This window comes from Bos indicus x Bos taurus, chromosome 4 (assembly GCF_003369695.1).
Source record: "Bos indicus x Bos taurus breed Angus x Brahman F1 hybrid chromosome 4, Bos_hybrid_MaternalHap_v2.0, whole genome shotgun sequence".
Classification (NCBI taxonomy): domain Eukaryota; kingdom Metazoa; phylum Chordata; class Mammalia; order Artiodactyla; family Bovidae; genus Bos; species Bos indicus x Bos taurus.
Window position 1 is genome coordinate 103,378,686 of NC_040079.1, and position 24,059 is coordinate 103,402,744.

The 24,059-nt window shown below is 40.7% G+C and overlaps 1 pseudogene; it reads right to left on the bottom strand.

Annotated features, from left to right (window-relative positions):
• Positions 1 to 2,869: 2,869 nt before the first annotated feature.
• On the bottom strand, positions 2,870 to 15,143 carry LOC113890928 (annotated as a pseudogene).
• Positions 15,144 to 24,059: the final 8,916 nt, after the last annotated feature.

Consider the following 24,059-nt stretch of genomic DNA (forward strand, 5'->3'; position numbering starts at 1 on the left):
AATCAATAAACCATCAAAAGATTACAATCTAGTAGGGAATATAAATAAGTAGACAGACAATTACTATATACAAAGAGTCCCCAACATATAATAGTTCGATTTGTGATAGTACAAAAGTGATACACATTCAACAGAAACTATACTTTGAATTTTGAATTTTGATCTGTTCCTGTGCTGGCAATATCTGGCACAATACTGTCTTTTGCCCCCAGGCAGTTCCCAGTCAGTCATACAATCACAACCATTCTATATCCAGACAACCATTGTGTTTTTTACTTTCAGTACAGTATTCAATAAGTTATGTGAGCTATTCAACACTTTATTATCAAATAGGCTTTGTGTTAGATGATTTTGCCCAACTGTAGGCTAATGTAAGTGTTCTAAGAACATTTAAGGTAGGCTGGACTAAGCTATGATGTTCAGTAAGTTAGGTGTATTAAATACATTTTCGACTTACAATATTTTCAACTTACAATGGTTTCATCAGGACACAGCCCCATCATAAGTCAAGGAAGATCTGTAGTTTGGCAGGGTCTCAGACAGGAATAACAAAAGGGTGCTGGAGTACTGGGGATCAGGGAAGACTTTTCAAAGGAAGTAGTATTGAAACTGAGGCCTAAAGGGAGAAGTAGGAGCCATTCAGATCAAGATGTTAGTAAATGAAGCAAAGACAGTGTGTTCTGGGTAAAGCAAGTCATGTGCAAAGACCCAGACACCACAGAGAGTATAGTATGTTTGAGTGCTGAAGGCACTCAATTAGACTGGCTTTTAGAATTGGGGTGGCAATGATGGTGGTATGGAAATATGTGTGTGGGAGATATGGCTTCTTACTATACACAGCTCCACTTTCTATTCTCTGCTAACAAAGCCTCCAATAACTAGCCCAGGTCCAGGGAATTATAGCCAGCTAGAGAATGAATGAAGGTACTTTTCACTTCACAATCATGAGCCTAGGATTGGGCATGTGATCCAGTGCTGGCTAATGAGATCTAAGGACAAGTCCGCTGAGGCTTCTTTTCCAGGCTAAAAGGAGACCCTCCCAAGGAGAAAGCTGTTGCCCTCTGCTGCCTTATCGAAGATGCTTACATAAGTCTTAAAGACTGTCTGGAGCTGCTACCACCATCTTGGGATCAAGGAAAGACTCAAATTGCAAAGAGCTAAGGCATTAACGTTTAATTGTTGTTTAGTCGCTAAGTCATGTCCAATTCTTTGTGACCCCATGGACTGTAGCCCTCCAGGCTCCTCTGTCCATGGGATTCTCCAGGCAAGAATACTAGAGTGGGGAGCAATTTCCTTTTCCAGGGTATCTTCCTGATCCCAGGATCGAACCCTTGTCTCCTGTAGTTCCTGCTTAGCAGCAGATTCCTTACCACTGAGCCCCCTGGGAAGCCCCATTATCATTTAGTTGAGCTGATAAGCCATTCCCAGCACTATCTTTGTCTACCCTTCTTGGTACGAGAGAGAACAGAATGCCTTGTAAGTCTGTTTGTGTTCTGTTACTTGAAGCGGAACATCTTCCTAACAGTTACATGGAGACTGTGATTTGATAATCTGGGGCCATATCATGAAGGGCCTTACAAGCTATTATTTTTTTCTTCCTTCAGTTGCACTAATGTTGATTACATTACCAGTCATTAGTTCTTAAGTGTCAATTCTGTATTAATGTAACCTAAGAGGACTGATATATATCCTTTTGTTACAGGGATGATGCTGAAAATCAGGCAAATGATCATGAAAAGGATTAACAGAGTGCTTGTTATGTATCAGGAGCAGTTGTATTTTTCCTTACAAGCTGTTCTAACCAAGACTCTTGTTTGCAGGTGACAAAAACCTACTTCTAAGCCTCGGTGAAAGGAGGGACTTTATAAGAATGTACTGGGGTATCTTATGTGACACAGAAAGGGCAGAACAAGCAACTTCTGGAAGAACAGGGGTACAGGCAAGAGTTGGGGACAGTTTGAACCAGAGCTTCCAACACAAGCAGCAGCTTGCTCCCTCTCTCTCATCTCTGCTTCTCTTTGTGGTTCCTGCACGGCGTGAAGAATATGGCCATTGACAGCTCTTGAACTTCTCCTCTTTTAGCTGCCATGCCCTAGGAAGGACTGGCTTATGTGCCCTCTAATATTAAATTTAAGAATCTCATTTAATTTCCATGTGTAATGAAATCATTCCAGATGACCAGAAAAACAGAGAACACAGCACAGGAGACCAACAGAAGATTTTAAGCAAAAGTGAGAAATAGCAAAATGTCTATTTTAGAAAAAATACCTTGGTCAGCCTTGGGCTACAGAATGGGTTGGGAGGGTTGTTCTGGGACAAGGGGCGATTTCTGTAATTTACATGAGAAGTAACAGAGTTTAAACAAACATAGAGATGATGTGGATATGATTATAGCTCTTATTTAAACAGCACTGACTTAGCCATTATGGTTGGTGCCTTCCAAATCACAATAAAGAGCACAACTTGTCTGTGGAAGCAGGGAGTGGCAGGAAGATGGGCAGAGAGCTGTGTTTATAATTGGAGTTTTATGCAAAAGATTTGGAAAAAGATTAATCAGTTTGTCTGCTCTCATACTGATCTAGGGCTTTCCAGGTGGCACTAGTGGTAAAGACTTCACCTGCCAATGCAGGAGACATAAGAGACAGGTTTCTATCTTTGGATTGGGAAGATCCCCTGGAGGCAAGCGTGGCAACCCACTCTCGTATTATTGCCTAGAGAATCCCATGGACAGAGAGAGGAGCCTGGAGGGCCTCAGTTCATGGGGTCGACTGAAGCAACTTAGCCTGTGCACACAATCTAACCTTTTTTTTTTTTTTTTTTCCTTTAATCTTTCAAACTTTTATTTAAGGGCACTGATCCACAATGGATTTTAGATCTTCTTGAATGCAGCCACGTCCATAGACTGTACATACTTGACAAAAGCAGTGATCTGCTCCTCCAGCATGTTTGTCCCAACTTTGTCATCTTCAACTATACACTGTATTTGAAGTTTTTTAATGCCATACCCAACCAGAACTAATTTAGAAGAGGCTCGGACCAAGCCATCCTCTTGAACGCTTCTGATGCACTCCTCTAGTTTTGCTAGATCTGTCTCACCATCCCAAGGTTTCACGTCTAATAAGTTGGAAGACTTGGCAACAAGATCTGGATTTATTGCTTTCTTTGACTCATACTGTGCAAGGCGCTCTTCTCATCACCTCTTGGCTTCTTCACTTTCGTCCTCCTCCTCAGATCCGAAGCGATCAATGTCATCATCGTTATCTTTACTATCTGTAGCTCCACTTTCTGTGGTGTCTGCCACATTAGCAGGGCCATACTTTCCTAAGGCCTTCTTCACTCCTGACAGGCTGGCCTTTTCCTTTTCATAAGAGGTGATGTGACTATACCAACAGAGGGCATGACACAAGTTGGCAAGTGGTGGGTGAGAGACAGCTTCAAATACTGCCACATCTGCTTTTGATGGCACGTACCACTCAATGTGACTCTTGTCCGCCAAGTAATCATTGAGCACCTGGAGGCCCGCGGGGCTTTTTAGTCTCCAAAACCCAGGGCGACGGCTAATGAGGAACCAGGTGGCCGCAGAGGGAAAGAAAAGCCCAAGCACTCCACAGCAAGCACTAAAAGGGAAAAAAAGGCGAACTTTTTTTGAAGTCTAGTCTTAAGTTTCTTCGGGTTTCAAGTACTGTTGAGTCTGAAGCTTATTCAATACTGATTTACCATAAAAATTGATTAACAATCCACAAGTTTCTTTAAGACAGAAAACGTAGAATATGAAAATCCAGTGATCCATCCTTATACGTTCCTACCAAGCTAACGTATTTTAGTAGAAAATCATTTACTGCACGTTTTGCAGAAAGAACACAGTTTACCTGAAACCATAGGCAGATGAAGGCTTTCAGGATGCATTAAAGTGCTGGTGAAAAGTGAAAGTGAAAGTGGCTCAGTCGTGTCTGACTCTTTGGGACCCCATGGACTATACAGTCCATGGAATTCTCCAGGCCAGCATACTGGAGTGGGCAGCCTTTCCCTTCTCCAGGGGATCTTCCCAACCCAGGGATTGAACCCAGGTCTCCTGCATTGCAGGCGGATTCTTTACCAGCTGAGCCACAAGGAAAGCCCAAGCATACTGGAGTGGGTAGGGCTGATAAATGAAAGTAAACAAATAAAAGCATAGTCATGAAATGAAGACGGGTCAAATACAATTATACATAACAGTAAAAATAATTAACACAAGTGAATTATCAAATGTGCTAACGGTGTAATTTAAAGATGAATTGGGTGTTTTGTTTGTTATTGATGTGATTTCTGATGTAGAGGGTTTTTTCTTTTCTTCGCTTTTGTATCCAGGTCTGTTCTAGATGGCTGTTTCCTCAAGAATGGACCACAAACCAACAAACCAAGGGAAAAGACAAATATGGGGAAAGGTCAAGATGAAGGAGGAAAGGAAAACAGAAAGAGAAGGAAAGGGAGCCTTTCCTCATTGTAAACCAATGTGTTCACTGTGTCTTCTCTGACCCAGTCTCCATGCTGGGATCGGCAACAAAAGTCAGTAGGCCCTAATGCTCAAAGCCTAGCAACTGTTGGAAGAGGCCATCCAGAGAACATGACCACCAGTTAACCAGGAGCTGGACCTGCACAACTGGAGGCTTCTTACACCCTCCCTTGCCTTTGCGATGTATGTTCTGCCCACCATTCTAACAGTGGAAACAGTTTCAAGGACACAGCCTTGAGAGAGCTATGTTTATTGAGACCATCTGGATGGTATACAAGGCCTCTACATAAACTCTTAAGATTCTGGTGGGCAGTTGAGAACATCTACTCATCTTGCAGCCGCCCAAGACAAGGCTTCTATGTAAGCTCCTTGCCTGTTCACCACCACCTACCAATCTAGATTCGCCTGCCTCTTTCTTTGTTCTCTCCTTGCCCTCTGTCCCCGTGCTGCAGTCCATGGGGTCGCAAAGAGTCGGACACGACTGAGAGACCGAACTGAACTGAACTGCCCTCTGTCCATGGAATTTTCCAGGCAAGAATACTGGAGTGCGTAGCCATTTCCTTCTTCAGGGGATCTTCCTGACCCAGAGATTGAGCTCACATCGCTTGCCCTGCACTGGCAGATGGATTCTTTCCCACTACACCACTTGTGTGCTGTGTTCAGTCGCTCAGTAGCGTTCAATTCTTTGTGACCCCATGGGCCCACAAGGCCTCTCTGCCCATGGGATACTCCAGGCAAGAATGCTGCAGTGGGTGGGGATCTTCCCAACCCAGGGGTCGAACCCAGGTCTCCCGCACTGCAGGCAGATTCTCTACCAGCTGAGCCACCAGGGAAGCCCCTAAACACATGGTTATCTAACATTATTTGCACAAAGGTGAAGCACAGGAAGGAAGAGAACACAGAGTTCCTTACAGAGTTTTGTGTCTGGATCCTATGAGCCCTTCCTTAGTGTCTCTACCTCACCGAAGCTTCCCCAGCCACTTAGTTCCATAGAGCCAATACTTCTCAAAGTGCAGTGTTCACTGGAATAACCCAGGCAGATAGCTTAGAATCCAGAATCTTTGGCTTCAACCCAAAGGTTAATCCACCACGTCTGGATAGAGTGTACGTTGTTAATGAGCCTCTCAGGTGCTACCCATGCACAATGAAGCTGAAGAAAGTGATTCTGAAAGTGATTCAGCCCTAGAGAGACAGATTCAGGTCAGCAGAGGACCCACACATTCTCTGAATTTTTAGAAACGCAGATAGTCATTATAGCCATTAGAAAGGTTGAGTATAAATCAAGAAGGCCAGTTCAGATATTAAAAAAAAAAAAACTGCAAGATTGTATTAAAGATCAAATGGTACTGGTAATAAAGAATGGTACCCATATGGCTTCAAAAGTTTTTTGCTTTGTTTTTTATTTTCTTTATGGCTGCACTGGGTTTCTTTGCTGTTCTCGATCTCTAGTTTCAGCGAGCAGGGGCTAGTCTCTAGTTGTGCTGCGTGAGCTTCCCTTGCTGGCAGAGTACCAGCTCTAGGCATGCAGATTCTGGAGCACAGTCTCCGTAATTGTGGCACGTGGGTTTAGTTGCCCCACGGCATGTGGACTCTTCCCACACCAGGGATCAAACCCATGTCCCCCACTTTGGCAAACACTAGACCCCCAGGGAAGTCCTGGCTTCAGATATTTTTAAAACTATTCTAAAATTGTTTTCTGCTTACATGATGAAGAGAGAGTTCTGACAGGAGAAAAGTAGAACATTTATGACTAAATATCATAGATAAAGCAAAAGGCCTAAACATAAATAGCAGACTCACCATGGTTAGCAACAGGGCAACAGAGTGACATGTTTATCTTTATAAACTTGTAGTTGCTGGAGCCCCACTCCAGACCTATGGAGTCAAAATCTTTGAGGATAAACCCCAGTCAAGGAACATGTTGATACACTCTAAGAGCTGAGAACCACTGCTTTAAACCAGGGCCACTTGAAGGAAATTTACCTAAATTGTAAGGTTAGCTTTCTGAATGATGGTTTCCTTCACAAGCTAAATCTATCCCACTAAACTATTGAACTGATCATCACAATTATAAGCACTACAAATATACATATATCTAAAATATTAAAATTATTACTGGCAAATTTGTTTTTATTAAAAATATTTTAAAGCCTAAAATATAATTAGGTTTATATAAAGTTTTATCATTTAGGTTTTGCTGGTGGCTCAGACGGTAAAGAATCTGCCTGCAATGTGGAAGACCCCAGTTCAATCACTGTGGTGGGAAGATCAGATCCCCTGGAGAAGGAAATAGCAACCCACTCCAGTATTCTTGCCTGGAGAACTCCATGGACCAAGAATCCTAGAGTCTATGGGGTCGCAAAGAGTCTGACACAACTGAGCAACTAACACACAAAGTTTTATCTTTTATAACATATATTCACATGTATTAATGACAGTAACATTTTCGAATGGAAGTTATTGTCCACATTTGACTCATGAAGAAACAGAGAGAGTAAATTAGTCCAGTGATTCTCAAGCTTGTTTGTGTGTTGACATCAATCACTTGGCGGGGGAACGTCGAAAAATACTGATGCCTGTGTCACAGCACTAGAAAGTGTGATTAAATTGGTCTTGGGTGTGGCCTGGGTTTTGGAATTTTTTAGAGACCCTGTGTGGGCTTTCCTGGTGGCTCAGATGGTAAAGAAGCCCTGTGATTCTAATTGGCAGACAAGTTTAAGAAACACTGAACTAGCCCCCAATCACTCAGATGGTAATTAACAAGGCTGGAATTCAGGCATTCTGACATCAGGTTAATGCTTATGGAATTGTATTTGGCATAATGATCAAAGAGAACTATTAACCTCAACTAATATTTATTACGTTTCTCAATATAACAGAGTTTCCAAATTTCTCTGGCCATAAGAATCAACTCAGTTGGGTGTTAAAAATACAGATTCTGAGCGTCTTCCGCAGAACTTTCTGATTCCATAGGTTTGGAAAGGCCCCAAAGGCCTGGAGTATGCGCATGCTTCACAAGCCACCTTAGTCTACTTGGGATGCTGTAACAGACCCTGGGTGGCTTGTAAAAAATAGAAATTTATCAGTTCTGGGGGGCTGGGAAGTCCAAGAGCAAGATACTGGCAGATTCGGTGGCAGGTGAGAGCCTTCTTTCTGGCTCATAAATGGTTGTCCTCCTACTGTGTCTGCACACACACAGAGAGCTTTCTGGGGTCTCTTTTATGAGGAGAGAGTAGCACATGCATGCTCAGTCATGTCCAATTCTTTTCGACTCTGTGGACTGTAGCCCGCCAGGCTCTTCTGTCCATGGGATTCTCTAGGAGAGAATACTGGAGTGGATTGCCGTTTCCTCCTCCAAGGGATCTTCCTGACCCAGGGATCGAACCCACACCTCCTATATCTCTTGCATTGTAAGTGGATTCTTTACTATTCGAGCCATGAGGTAAGCCCCTTCGGTTGTTCTTCAGTCACTGTCATGTCTGACTGTTTACGACCCCATGGACTGTAGCACGCCAGGCTCCTCTGTCCTCTGCTATCTGCTGGAGTTTGCTCAAATTCATGTCTGTTGAGTCAGTGATGCTATCTAACCATCTCATCCTTGCTGCCCTCTTCTTTTGCCCTCAATCTTTCTCAGCATCAGGCTCTTTTCCAATGAGTCAGCTCTTCACATCAGGTGGCCAGAGTAGTGGAGTTTTAGCTTCACCATTTGTCCTTCCAATGCATATTCAGGGTTGATTTCCTTTAGGACTGAGGGGTTTGATCTCCTTGCAGTCCAAGGGACTCTCAAGAGTCTTCCCCAACATCACAGTTCAAAAGCATCAATTCTTTGGCAATCAGCCTTCTTTATGGTCCAACTCTCACATCCGTACATGGCTACTGGAAAAACCATAGCTTTCACTATATGGACCTTTGTTGGCAAAGTGATAATCTCTGCTTTTTAATACAATATCTAGATTTGTCATGGCTTTCCTTCCAAGGAGCAAGCATCTTTTAATTTCATGGCTGCAGTCACCATCTACAGTTATTTTGGAGCACCCCAAAATAAAATCTATCACTGCTTCCACTTTTGCCCCTTTTATGAGGACACTAATTCTATTCATGATGGCTCTGCCCTCATGACCTAATCACCTCCCGAAGGCTCTACCCCAAATACATTGGGGATTAGATTTCAGCCTACAGCTTTGGAAAGACACACACATTTACAGTCTATAGAACAAGTACTTACATGATTTTTAGGATAAAATAAGAGTGGAAGAAACTATAACAAAGAATATCAAGCCACACCATTCAGTACATAATAGTACTATTGAATGTCAAAGTTAGGTGACTGGACATGGAACAACAGACTGGTTCCAAATAGGAAAAGGAGTATGTCAAGGCTGTATATTGTCAACCGGCTTATTTAACTTCTATGCAGAGTACATCATGAGAAACGCTGGGCTGGAAGAAGCACAAGCTGGAATCAAGATTGCCGGGAGAAATATCAATCACCTCAGATATGCAGATGACACCACCCTTATGGCAGAAAGTGAAGAGGAACTAAAAAGCCTCTTGATGAAAGTGAAAGAGGAGAGTGAAAAAGTTGGCTTAAAGCTCAACATTCAGAAAACGAAGATCATGGCATTTGGTCCCATCACTTCATGGGAAATAGATGGGGAAACAGTGGAAGCAGTGTCAGACTTTATTTTGGGGGGCTCCAAAATCACTGCAGATGGTCATTGCAGCCATGAAATCAAAAGACGCTTACTCCTTGGAAGAAAAGTTATGACCAACCTAGATAGCATATTCAAAAGCAGAGACATTACTTTGCCAACAAAGGTCTGTCTAGTCAAGGCTATGGTTTTTCCTGTGGTCATGTATGGCTGTGAGAGTTGGACTGTGAAGAAGGCTGAGTGCTGAAGAATTTTTTCTTTTGAACTGTGGTGCTGGAGAAGACTCTTGAGAGTCCCTTGAACTGCAAGGAGATCCAACCAGTCCATTCTGAAGGAAATCAGCCCTGGGATATCTTTGGAAGGACTGATGCTAAGGCTGAAACCCCAGTACTTTGGCCACCCATGCGAAGAGTTGACTCAGTGGAAAAGACTCTGATGCTGGGAGGGATTGGGGGCAGGAGGAGAAGGGGACGACAGAGGATGAGATGGCTGGATGGCATCACTGACTCGATGGATGTGAGTCTGAGTGAACTCCGGGAGTTGGTGATGGACAGGGAGACCTGGCAAAGGATCTAGTTGTATAAAACTATTTATTCATTAATTCAAGAAATTTTCTTTAAAAAAAAAATCATTTGTGGTCAGGTTTTAGTTGCAGCATGTGTGATCTATGATCTTTGTTGCAGCATGCAGGATCTTTTAGTTGTGGCATCTGGAATCTTATTTTCTGACCAGGGATTGAAACTAAGCCCCCTATATTGGGAGCTCAGAGTCTTAGCCACAGGACCATCAAGGAAGTCCTCAAGAAACTTACACATCTAAAGCACTCTGGTAGATAAAGACAAATTAAGTCAGAATTTTTGCTCTCAAAGACCTAATTATCTATGTACATCTCTTGTGGGAAAATACAAACTGTTTGAGCTGAGTATGGGATATAAGTCCAGGAGTCCTTATTTTCCTGAGAAAGTTACCATTTAAGATTGCTTCAGCAAGCCTGTAATGAGAACTCTAACAGCATTTGGGAGATACGGAAAACGTTGTGGTAGTGATAATAATAAAAGAAGGGCCAGGAGGTACTGGGATACCCTAAACTCAGAGTTGAAGGACACCTCCAGTGAAATTCTGACCTTGCAGTAGGAGACAGTGATCATTCTTGTGTGAATGAGTCCAGGAAGAGGGGAGTGAATGTCAGGACTGATGAAGGAGAGATGACGAGCAGGAATCAGTTGGAAGGTGAGTAAGGCAAATTAGGAATGATAAAGGTTTTGAATTTCTTGATCAGGCATTTGATTTTGATGTAACCTTTGCAAGATTTTGTAGCTGGGACTGAAGCCAGGAAATCATAATAGTGTTTAATTAAGTTCATACTTTAAAATTAAGTTCATACTTTAAAATGGATTCTGTCTTCTATTACTTTACACATCATCACCCCTTCCACCAGCACCCAGCACACCGACACAGTCACACTCACACACATACATGCAATTCTTAGCATAAAGCAGGTACAAAAATAAGTACTAAAAATACTTATATTGCAACCATCTAAACTGGCTTACTATTGAAGTATCAATAAATATACAACCCGAGGTGGAAAGATTTTAAGTCCAGGTAAGAAACACCCAGGGTTGGAAAGACAATGGAAATAAGACTGAGAACAGTGGACAGAAAAAGTGAGCAGCATTAGTTAAGGAAACCGTAGTTCCTTGTATTGAACCATAAACTTAAAGTGAAACAGAATTTAATAGCTAACTGAGTATGAGGTAACTTACTAGAAAGGAATTCCAAATAATTCTGAGGCTTTTCAGCTTGCCTGAACACATAAGAGAAAGAGCTCTGGGAGGAAAACATGGTTGAGTCACGTCAAATTGGAGGTAATACGTTCTAATTAAACAAATGATAAACCATCCTAGTAGTGATATCCTGAATCTAAGAGTAAAATAGAAAAGTCCTGATATATATATATGAAAAATCAATTCATGATCCCTGTTCCCACTCAAATCTGGCCTACATCTGACCCCCCAAAAAAGCAAGAGATTTATTATTATTTTTTTTAAGGCAGAAGGTTATGGAATTTATTATCTATGGTGCTGAGTGGGAACCAGGTGCAGGGGAAGGGACCTTTCTTTGTACCTGTTGACTTGGTTTTGACTTACTGTGGATGGTGACTGCAGCCATGAAATCAGAAGGCGATTGCTTCTTGGAAGGAAAGCTATGACAAACCTAGACAGTGTTCAAAAGCCAACAAGGGTTGACACTGGTCGACACTCTGCTGACAAAGGTCCGTATAATCAAGGCTATGGTCTTCTCAGGGTCACGTATGGTTATGAGAGCTGGGCCGTAAAGAAGGCAGAGCGTCGAAGAATTCATTTCAGTTCAGTTGCTCAGTCGAGTCCGACTCTTTCATGACCCCATGGACTGCAGCACGCCAGGCTTCCCTGTCCATCACCAACTCCCAGAGCTTGCTCAAACTCATGTCCATCGAGTTGGTGATGCCATCCAACCATCTCATCCTCTGTTGTCCCCTTCTCCTCCCACCTTCAATCTTTCCCAGCATCAGGGTCTTTTCCAATGATTTGGTTCTTCGCATCATGTGGCCAAAGTATTGGAGTTTCAGCTTTAGCATCAGTCCTTCCTATGTATATTCAGGACTGTTTCCTTTAGGATGGACTGGTTGGATCTCCTTGAAGTCCAAGGGACTCTCAAGAGTCTTCTCTGACACCACAGTTCAAAAGCCTCAATTCTTTGGTGTTCAGTTTTCTTAATAGTCCACCTCTCACATCCATACATGACTACTGGAAAAACCATAGCTCTGACTAGACGGATCTTTGTTGGCAAAGTAATGTCTCTGTTTTTTAATATGCTGTCTAGGTTTGTCATAGCTTTTCTTCCAATGAGCAAACGTCTTTTAATTTTATGGCTGCAGTCATCATCTGCTGTGATTTTGGAACCCAAGAAAATAAAGTCTGTCACTGTTTCCATTGTTTCCCCATCTATTTGCCATGAAGTGATGGGACCGGATGCCATGGTCTTAGTTTTCTGAATGTTGAGTTTTAAGTCAACATTTGAAAAAGTCAAGCTTTTTCACTCTTTTCTTTCACTTTCATCAAGAGGTTCTTTAGTTCTTCACTTTCTGCCATAAGGGTGGTGTCATCTGCTTATCTGAGGTTATTGATATTGCTTTACAATTTTGCATTGGTTTCTGTTGTACAACAATGCTAATCGCTCATAAATATCTATATTTCCCCTCCTTCTAGAGCCTTAGTCCCCTCCCCCCGTCACACCCTTCTACATCACAGAGCACCAGGCTGGGCTCCCTATGCAATACAGCAGCCTCCCACTAGCCATCTACTTTACACAATAGAGTACATATGTCAACACTACTCTCTCAACTTGTCCCACCCTCTCCTTCGCCTGCTGTATGCACAGTCTGTTCTCTACATCTGCATCTCTATTCCTTCCCTGCAAATGCGTTCATCAGTACCATTTTTTTCTAGATGCTGTGCACAGGCGTTAATATACGATATTTGTTTTTCTCTTTCTGACCTACTTCCCTCTGTATAACGGGTTCTAGGTTCAGGAAAGCAGAGATTCTTAGAACCACTTCTAGCTTTTCCAAACCCAGTGCTCTTCTACATGTTTTCATAACCAGCTCAAGACTGTCACCCAGGAATAAAATCATTTGAAATAGGAGGAAAACTAGAACCTGAACTAGTGTAAGGGTCTTCCCATTAGGGAGTCTCTAAGATTTACCTAAGCAGTTCTCATTTGACATGGCAGCAGCAACAGCAAGCAGAAGAAAATCACAGACTTTTAGCACTGGAAGGAATCTTAAAGGTTGGTCTAGAGGTCAGAAGCATAAAATGCTAAATCAATAAGGAATTTGAAATCAATAAGAAATCATATAACCAGGATTTCCAAACATTTTCAAATGTAAGGATCTCTTCTATTTATTTCTAGTGTCAAAATTTTAATCTTCCTTATATCTGCAAATTATAAAATTCAGTATGTACACTATAGAACAAATCCAAGCATTACCACAGAGTATAAATGAAAATGCAACCTTCCACCTCCTCCAACCTCAGCCCAAAGATCACTCCCTAGAGACAGCCTCTGTTAACATTTTAGTGAATATCATTAAAAGCCTATGCTTATATATAAAATATTTACTTAAATAGAATCATATTTCACATGGTGTTGTGCAAGCTGCTATTTTCACTCAAAAGAAAAAGAAAGAAAACATCTTGACCTCATTTTTAAAATAGCTGTCAGTGTTCCAATACCTAAATGTACCATAATTTAGTTAACTAACCCATCCTTTAGGACAATTTACTGTTTTTAAAGTTTTAATATTATAAAGTGTTGTGATGCTCATCTCCAAATGTTCACTTTTGTACATTTACCTAATTATTTTTGTGGGAAAAAAATCCTAAAAGTGGAAATGTGAGATCACAGGCATGCACAATCAACATTTTGTATATATTGCCAAGTTGCACCCCATAAAACAATGTAAAATTTTTGCTTCTAACCTAAGCGTCCATTAGTCCATATGTGGATAAAAAAGTTGTGATTTATATATATCATATTTAATATATATATAAATATTATTCTCCCTGGAGTAGGAAATGGCAATCCCACTCCAGTATTCTTGCCTGGAAAATTCCATGCACAAAGGAGCCTAGTGAGCTGCAATCCATGGGTCACAAAGAGTGGGACACGACTGAGTGACTGAGCATAATATTTTTCAGCCATAGAAAAGGAAACCCTACCATTTCCAACAAGGATGCAGCAAAACAGCATTATGTTAAATGAGATAAATCAGACAGAGAAAGACAAATACTACATGATCTCGCTTACATGTGGAATCTAAAGAAAAAGCAAAAACCTCCAAACTCACAGAGAGACAGATCAGACTTGTGGTTACTATAGGCCAATGGTGCGAAAGGAGAAACAGCAGGATGATGACTAAAAGTGCAAACTTTCAGTCATAAGGTAGGTAAGTACTAGGGACATAATATACAACCTGATGACTGTGTGATACACAAGACATTTGTTGAGAGAATAGAGTCTAAGAGGTCTCATCATAAGAGAACTTTTTCATTTTTGTTGTACCTGTATAAGAGGATGGATGTCAGTTAAATCTACTGTAACAATACACGTAAATCAAACCATCAAGCTATACACTTGAAACTTCTACAGGGATGTATGTCGATTATTTCTCCATAATACTGGAAAAAATTTTGTTTTCATCCTCAGTTTATGAGAGTACGGACTTGTCCACGTCCGATATCTTCAACACTAAGAATTTTGCTTTTTTCATGTTTGCCAGTATAATAAACAAAAATGTTCTTAAGTTGAAAATTTTGTATTGAAAAATTCTTTTGAAAAAGTTTACTAGTTTAATTTCTTCTTTTATGAATTGTCTGTCCCTGGGCTTTTCAGTGGGAGTGTTCATGAGAACCCTTCTTCAATACTAAAAAATTCTTAGACTCTCTCCCACTAAATAGCAATATTAATTACACACATAATATTGACCAATAAAATACATAATACAAAGTTACTGTTAACTCAGTAATGACCAAGATAGAGTAAAAGGAACCAGATATATGCCTTTACCTGAAATAAGTAAAACAGACAATGCCATTCAAATATTAGATATTAGCAGGAAATATTTATCCTTCCATCCTGCCACTGAAGTCCCTGGCACTGATTTCTTTTTTCTTTTCCATCTGCATAGTTTTGCCTTTTCCAGAATGTCATATAACTGGACTCATGCAGCGAGGCCTTTTTGAAGCCTCAAGAAGCGAGGCTTCTTTCACTTAGCAGCATGCTTTTAAGGTTCCTCCACGTTTTTTCTTAATAGCAAACTTTTAAACACTAATATTTCACCATGTGGAGGTTTATTTACTTACTCACCCATTAAAAGACATCTTGCTTGCTCCAAATTTCGGACAGTTGTGAATAAAGCTGCCATAAATGTTCACGTGCAGGATTTTGTGTGACATGTTTTCAACTCATTTGCATAAAAACTAGGAAGTGAAATTGCAGGTTAGTGTGTTAACAGCGTGTTTAGTTTTATAAGAAACTGCCAGATACTGGGTTTCCCAGGTGGAGCTAGAGGTAAAGAACCTGCCTGCCAATGCAGGAGACCTGAGAGATGTGGGTTCAATCCCTGGGTCGGAAAGATTCTCTGGAGTGTAGGAAATGGCAACCCACTCCAGTATTCTTGTCTGGAAAATCCCATGGCTAGAGGAGCCTGGCGGGCTATGGTCCATAGGGTCACAAATGTTGGACATGACCTAACAACTTAGCATACATGCACACCAGACTATCTTCCAAAGTGGCTATATCAATTTATATTTGCACCAGCAATGAATGATGGTTTCTTTTGCTTTACATTCTCAACTGTATTTGGTGTTTTTCAGTGTTTTGGATTCTAGTGGGTGTGCACTGGTATCTTGTTTTAATTTGCAATTCCTTAAGGACAAAAGCACAAGCTGGAATCAGGATTGCCAGGAGAAATATCAATAACCTCAGATATGCTGATTACACCACTCTTATGGCAGAAAGCAAAGAGGAACTAAAGAGCCTCTTGATGAAACTGAAAGAGAAGAGTGAAAAAGCTGGCTTGAAACTTAACATTCAGAAAACGAAGATCATGGTATCTGGTCCCATCACTTCATGGCAAATAGATGGGGAAACAATGGAAACAGTGACAGACTTTCTTTTCTTGCACTCCAAAATCACTGCAGATGGTGACTGCAGCCATGAAATTAAAAAGACACTTGATCCTTGGAAGAAAAGCTATGACCAACCTAGACAGTATATTAAAAAGCAGAGACATTACTTTGCCAACAAAGGTCCATCTAGTCAAAGCTATGGTTTTTTCAGTAGTCATGTATGGATGTGAGAGTTGGACCATAAAGCTGAGCACCGAAGAATTTTTTCTTTTAAACTGTGGTGTTGGAGAAGACTCTTGAGAGTCGCCTGGACTGCAAGAAGATCCAGTCAGTCAGTCCTAAAGGAAATCAGTCCTGAATATTCATTGGAAGGACTGATGTTGAACCTGAAACTCCAATACTTTGGCCACCTGATGTGAAGAACTGACTCACTGGAAAAGACCCTGATGCTGGGAAAGATTGAAGGTGGGAGGAGAAGGGGACAACAGAGGATGAGATGGTTGGATGGCAACACTGATTCAATGGACATGAGTTTGAGCAAGCTCCGTGAGTTGGTGATGGACAGGGAAGCCTGGTGTGCTGCAGTCCATGGGGTTGCAAAGAGTCGGACATGACTGAGCGACTTAACTGAAGTAAACTTAACAACATCATAGGGGAGATGAATTCATTAGGATAAAGGCTGGGCTATAATAATATTTAAAAATATAATGACTTAAACAATATCAAACTTTATTTCCTTCTCATAAAACAATACATTATGGGCAAATCAGGTGGTCAGGGATCCATCTCTTTGTCATCCTCAAAGTATTTCCCTCATCTACATGGCCAGACAGGATCCAACCTGTGGGAAAGGGGGAAGGCAAAGGTTAGGATGTGTTTCTTTCAAAGGGACGACCCGAAGTTACACACGTTTTTCAGTCACACTGTATTGGCCAGAACCTGGTCACATGGCCATGCCACGCCATAAAGGAAGCTAGAAAATAGTCTTCAGCTGGGCAAAATGTGCTCGGTTGAAATTTGTATTACTGTAGAAAAAAAGAATAAATAGTGAGACATGACTAACAGTATCTGTTACTAGTTACAGACACTAACAGTATCTGCCAAAGGAAGTTAGCAATGGAGTTAAAATTAGAATAGAAGGGGCTTCCCTGGTGGACCAGCGTTAAGAATCTGCCTGCCATTGCAAGGGACACAGGTTCAATCCCTGCTCTGTGGCAGATCCCACATGCTACAAGGCAGCTAAGCTCATCCGCCACAACTACCGAACCTGTGCTCTAAAACCTGAAAGCCACAACTATTGAGACGGTGTGCTGCAACTCCTGAAGCCCACGTGCCCTACAGCCCATGCTCCACAAGAGAAGCCACCGGAGTAAGAAGCCCGCACACCGCGAGAGAGGAGCCCCCATTCTCTGCAACGAGAAAAAGCCCGCACAGAGCAATGAAGACCCAGCACGGCCAATAAATACACAGATAAATTTTTTATTAAAAAAGTAGAAGAGGAAAAGTGCATCTGATTGGGGATTAGGAAATGGGGATTATAGTCCTAATTCAGCCTTACTCTGATTAAATCAAATTTTGACCCATGTTTCAACCTGAGTTCTTAGTAGAGTCTTCTAAACTGTCCCTGTACACAGAGAAAAAGACACAGCAAAGACCTCGAGCACGCCTTCCTAATCTTTGTTAAGTCCTGTTTTTTATTAGACAGTAACCCTTTGAGGTGGTCATTACCCACAAGTCTGCCAAAACCAAGGCATGGCTATGACCTCTGGGCTAAAATTTGCCCAGATCCCGGTACAGTTCCTAGTGAGAAGCAGGGTTATACTGGATGGCACATGATTAAATAAAATTCTCCACTGGCAGTGAATAAGATGTCCCTTTTTTATGCCATCACCAGCAATTTTCTTGCAGAAGTTTCAGTGAATGATACTGGGGGTGGAAGTGTAGGGAGCTGTATTATTTATATATAAATCTAAGCTGGTGCAGCAATGAAAATAATTACCTTTCTCTTCAGTGTAAAATAAGCCTTTTCATTGTAGCCTTAATTTTGAAAGGAAAGGAAGTTAATTTTAATTAATGAAAGTTAATGCTTTTAATTAAACATCTGTTCTATTTTCACATGCACATAGAAGTTTGCTTAAAGATATAATCAGTCCATCCTAAAGGAAATCAACGCTGAATATTCATTGGAAGGACTGATGCTGAAGCTGAAGATTCAATGCTTTGATCACTTGATGTGAAGAGCCAACTCATTGGAAAAGAGACTGATGCTGGGAAAGACTGAAGGCAAAAGAAGGTGGCAGCAGAGGATGAGATAGTTAGATAGCATCACTGACTCAATGGACATAAATTTGAACAAACTCCAGGAAATAGTGGAGGACAGAGGAGCCTGGCATGCTGCAGTCCATGGGGTCACAAAGAGTCAGACACGACAAAGCGACTGAACAACAAAAAATAACTAAATGATGAGAGTAATAATGGAAGCTTTGTTTTGCTATGTAAAGAACACAACTGATGACAAGAATTAAACAAAAATTGGTCAATATATTTAGTACGTATCCTTGAGTACATCTAATTTCTGCATTACAAGATACAGTGAATAAACAATGTTATCTCCGCCAATAAAATTTAGCTTAATCCTTCTTTAAATTTTGATCACTGATAAAAATTAAACAAATTTAATAACGTTTAAAACATCATTTTTTTCAAAATTTACTCCTATAGATCATCTAATTTTAATCACCTAGAAATTGAAGCAAAAACATTTTTCTTAATGAACAGAGATTTGCATGTAAAGTTCATATTAAACACATTGATAATAAGAATAATTTAAGCTCTACCTTCAGATCAGATCAGATCAGTCTCTCAGTCGTGTCCGACTCTTTGCGACCCCATGAACCACAGCGTGCCAGGCCTCCCTGTCCATCACCAACTCCTGGAGTTCACTCAGACTCACATCCATCGAGTCAGTGATGCCATCCAGCCATCTCATCCTCTGTCATCCCCTTCTCCTCCTGCCCCCAATCCCTCCCAGCATCAGAGTCTTTTCCAATGAGTCACCTCTTCGCATGAGGTGGCCAAAGTACTGGAGTTTCAGCTTTAGCATCATTCCTTCCAGAGAAATCCCAGGGCTGATCTCCTTCAGAATGGACTGGTTGGATCTCCTTGCAGTCCAAGGGACTCTCAAGAGTCTTCTCCAACACCACAGTTCAAAAGCATCAATTCTTCGGCACTCAGCCTTCTTCACAGTCCAACTCTCACATCCATACATGACCACTGGAAAAACCATAGCCTTGACTAGACAGACCTTTGTTGGCAAAGTAATGTCTCTGCTTTTGAATATGCTGTCTAGGTTGCTCATAATTTTCCTTCCAAGGAGTAAGCGTCTTTTAATTTCATGGCTGCAGTCACCATCTGTAGTGATTTTGGAGCCCAGAAAAATAAAGTCTGACACTGTTTCCACTGTTTCCCCATCTATTTCCCATGAAGTGGTGGGATCAGATGCCATGATCTTCGTTTTCTGAATGTTGAGCTTTAAGCCAACTTTTTCACTCTCCTCTTTCACTTTCATCAAGAGGCTTTTGAGTTCCTCTTCACTTTCTGCCATAAGGGTGGTGTCATCTGCATATCTGAGGTGATTGATATTTCTCCTGGCAATCTTGATTCCAGTTTGTGTTTCTTCCAGCCCAGCGTTTCTCATGATGTACTCTGCATATAAGTTAAATAAACAGGTTGACAATATACAGCCTTGACATACTCCTTTTCCTATTTGGAACCAGTCTGTTGTTCCATGTCCAGTTCTAACTGTTGCTTCCTGACCTGCATACAAATTTCTCAAGAGACAGATCAGGTGTTCTGGTATTCCCATCTCTTTCAGAATTTTCCACAGTTTATTGTGATCCACACAGTCAAAGGCTTTGGCGTAGTCAATAAAGCAGAAATAGATGTTTTTCTGGAACTCTCTTGCTTTTTCCATGATCCAGCGGATGTTGGCAATTTAATCTCTGGTTCCTCTGCCTTTTCTAAAACCAGCTTGAACATCAGGAAGTTCATGGTTCACATATTGCTGAAGCCTGGCTTGGAGAATTTTGAGCATTACTTTACTAGCGTGTGAGATGAGTGCAATTGTGCAGTAGTTTGAGCATTCTTTGGCATTGCCTTTCTTTGGGATTGGAATGAAAACTGACCTTTTCCAGTCCTGTGGCCACTGCTGAGTTTTCCAAATTTGCTGGCATATTGAGTGCAGCACTTTCACAGCATCATCTTTCAGGATTTGAAATAGCTCAACTGGAATTCCATCACCTCCACTAGCTTTGTTCGTAGTGATGCTTTCTAAGGCCCACTTGACTTCACATTCCAGGATGTCTGGCTCTGGGTCAGTGATCTCACCATCGTGATTATCTGGGTCGTGAAGATCTTTTTTGTACAGTTCTTCTGTGTATTCTTGCCATCTCTTCTTAATATCTTCTGCTTCTGTTAGGTCCATACCATTTCTGTCCTTTATCGAGCTCATCTTTGCATGAAATGTTCCTTTGGTATCTCTGATTTTCTTGAAGAGATCCCTAGTCTTTCCCATTCTGTTGTTTTCCTCTGTTTCTTTGCATTGATCGCTGAAGAAGGCTTTCTTATCTCTTCTTGCTATTCTTTGGAACTCTGCATTCAGATGTTTATATCTTTCCTTTTCTCCTTTGCTTTTTGCTTCTCTTCTTTTCTCAGCTATTTGTAAGGCCTCCCCAAACAGCCATTTTGCTTTTTTGCATTTCTTTTCTAGCAGGTACCAAAAGAATATAGATGATGATGTCAAAGATGAGTCATAAAATAAAAGGATTTCAGAGCTGTAGAAAGCTGTATCTTTCTGGATGAATGGCAGAGAAAATATTTGCTTTATGGTGCCCATTCACCAAGAGGCACAAGGATTCTGCCTCTCCTGCTCTTGTTGGCTGAGAGCACAAGCAGCATTCAGAACATTAAAATATATTACAAACAGTACACTAACATGTATTGTATAATATGTAGATGGATAATTTGTGTCTATATATATTCATACATACATTTTATGCACATATGTGTTGAGATATACATATATGTAATTTTTTCCTCTCCAGCCCTAAGCAAACACCAATCTACTTTGTCTCTGTAGATTTCCCTATCTTAGACTTTATATGAATGGGATCATATAATACATTGACTTTTGTGGTGACTTCTTTCACTTAGAATGTTTTCAAAGTTCATCCAAGACACAGCATGTATCAGTATTTTGTCCTTTTTCACGACCCAATAATATTCCACTGCACTACATTTTATTATTCATTCACTTATAGATAGTTTGATTGTTTTCACTTTTGACTGCTTTGAATAATGCTGCTATATGTGCAAGTTTTTGTGTGGACAGAGGTCTTCATTTCTTGTGGCTATATACATAGGGGTGGAATTGCTAGGTCATATGTTAATTATGTTAATCACTTGAGGAACTGCCAGATCATTTTTCGAAGTGGATACATCCTTCTACATTCCCACCAGCAACGTAAGAAGGTTCCTATTTCTCCACATTCCAGTTTGGATTTTTCTTTAAATAATAGCTTATTTGCTAAGAATGGTGGCACAAGAGAGGAGGGCGACACCCCAAGGAGCTAGCAGAGGCCATATAGCCCTGGACAGCCTACTTTCCAATTCTTTTAATGTGGGAGTAAAATAAATCTCTATGTCATTTAATCCACTGTTAATGTGTGTCTCTGCTAAGGGCAGCCTATCACAATTCCTAATTCATGTGGTCCCATTAGCAATGTAGAATCTGGGAAGCACCCCCAAAAAGATCATTGAATATGTAAAGATTTTTTGATCCTGTTACAATTCTAGAAAATGCACATTATTTCTTCCACAATTTCACATTCCAACGTTCAATAGCCATTCTCTTCTTAGTACCTGTGTTCCAACTATCTGCATTTTGAGGAGATACTGTGAACACACAAGCAGCTTGCCATCCAACTGGCTCTAGATGTCTAGATTTGGCTCATTAACAAACGTACCCACCCCAAAGCCAATCTTCTCAGAAATTGTTTCTGGTTCTCACTAGCACCTTGTGGGTGCTCTGCAAGACTGAAACAACTTGATATACAGAAGCAATGGAAGTATTATAAATGGAACAGTTTTTTAAATGGGAAGGGAAAGCCCTCTCTGTGGCAATGCAGGACAAGCACCAGTTTATTATTTCTTCCTTTAAGTATTATCCCCAATGTTAGGACAACCCGAATAATGATGAAAAGTCATTTAGCACTTTATGTTAAACCCAAGGCATTTCAGTGCCATGTTGACTAACATGGCCTTTTGCAAGGTACAAGGAAACCTGAGTAATTAGTTTCACGAATCAGCTTTCTTTCTCACTCCCCCCAGTACCTGTGTTCCAATTATTTGCATTTTGAGAAGATGCTGTGAATACACAAGCAACCTGCCATTCTACTGGCTCTAGATGTCTAAAGCTCATTGATGCCAAAGCTCATTAACAAATGTATCTACCACAAAGCCAATCTTTAATAAATAGGGTTTCTAATACCTTTTCAGGTAACTAGTAAATAACCATTGGTGGAAAGGAGAACATCAGAATCAGGAAATTTTGTGACCTATTTCTCTCTCAATGCTTTGATTGATACATTCAGCCAACATTTATTGAGCATCTACTATCTTCCAAATAACACTTCATTCTGTTAAAAAAAAGTTTCTCTTAAACTCCCTAAGTTAGGTTTTTCCAGTAAGTTAATGGTTCTTTGAATCAAATATTTTAAAACAAAATATCTTAATCATCTCCCTTTTGCAAGGAATTCTTTTTTTCTCATTTTAAAAGGACTTTTCCCCCCTTTTTATAAACAAGACAATCATTTGGCTTGTGTTGTCAACAGATTCACTTGAGTGCTTCTTATAAATGCCAGTTATATCGGAGCAATGTTTTTCTCTTCCCAAATTTCTCCTGAATCTCGGCTTCTCATCAATTTGCTGTTTTGTAGATCCTATTCATTCAGCATTTGGTTTATCCACAAACATTTTTTAAGGACGTGATATTTGCTCAGCTCTGTATTTTGTGTCCTACTGGGACAGGCTCAAATCCATCTATGACAAACAGAAACCCCAAAGAATATATCCAGAGAATTATGTCAACTTTAAAGGTTATATAAATTCCTGGAGCTGTACCATCTTGCTGCCTTTCTATTAAAAGATCGACATTTTCTCCTATACTTTTTCTGTTTCCATCTTGGTCAGACACCTTTCTATCGTGTGTGTGTTAGCCATTCAGTCTTATCCGACTTTTTGCAACCCCATGGACTGTAGCCCATCAAGCTCCTCTGTCCATGGAATTCTCCAGGCAAGAATACTGGAGTGGGTTGCCACTTCCTTCTCCAGGGAATCTTCCTGATCCAGGGATTGAACCCGGATCTCCTGAATTGCAAGGGGATTCCATAATGTTTGAGCCACCAGGGAAGCCCCTTTCTATCTTGAGATTAAACTAAATCTCTTGGTTCAGACAACCCTGGATTCAAACATGCTGAACATCCTATTGGCGGAATGCCTTTATAGTACTCTGGGCAACATTTACATCTGTAAAATATGGATAATACTCTACCCATTTTATTGGGTTGCTGAAGGATTACAATAAAGTGTACAGCATATGCCTAGCACACTACAAACAGCCCATTCATGTTACCTGTGGATTTCAGGCTTGTTTGCGTCATTACTCAATAATCATCTTTCCTTTCACCCTGTTAAATTGTTTCAATCAGTGACTATTCAATGCAACTTTTAAGAAATATATAACATGAGGGATGAGTCATAGTACATTAGGACTGCTTTTCAGCATAGATGATTTTAGCAAGCAACACCTTTTCTTCCTGTGATCACAGTAGGGTACTTAAAAACAAGACGTTGGTTCTTTCCTGTTGACAAACAATAAGAGAAGATTAAATTACTGTAAGTATCAGTAACCTAAGTAAAAAAAGATATGTGAATATATGGGGACAAAATATATATATATATATATATATATATATATATATATATATGTATACAGTTGTTTTTCTTTTCATAGAGCCTTTTAACATTAAGCCCAAACTTGATTCCCAGATAGAGGCCTCTGTAACTTTTTTTGGCATTGGAGTCAAGACGTGTCCTGTCCTCTAAAGCCACGGAAATCTATCGTGGAGGCAAGTAGCACGCGCAAAGCACTGCACAGTGGGAACCCTGGGGCGTTCGCGGCTG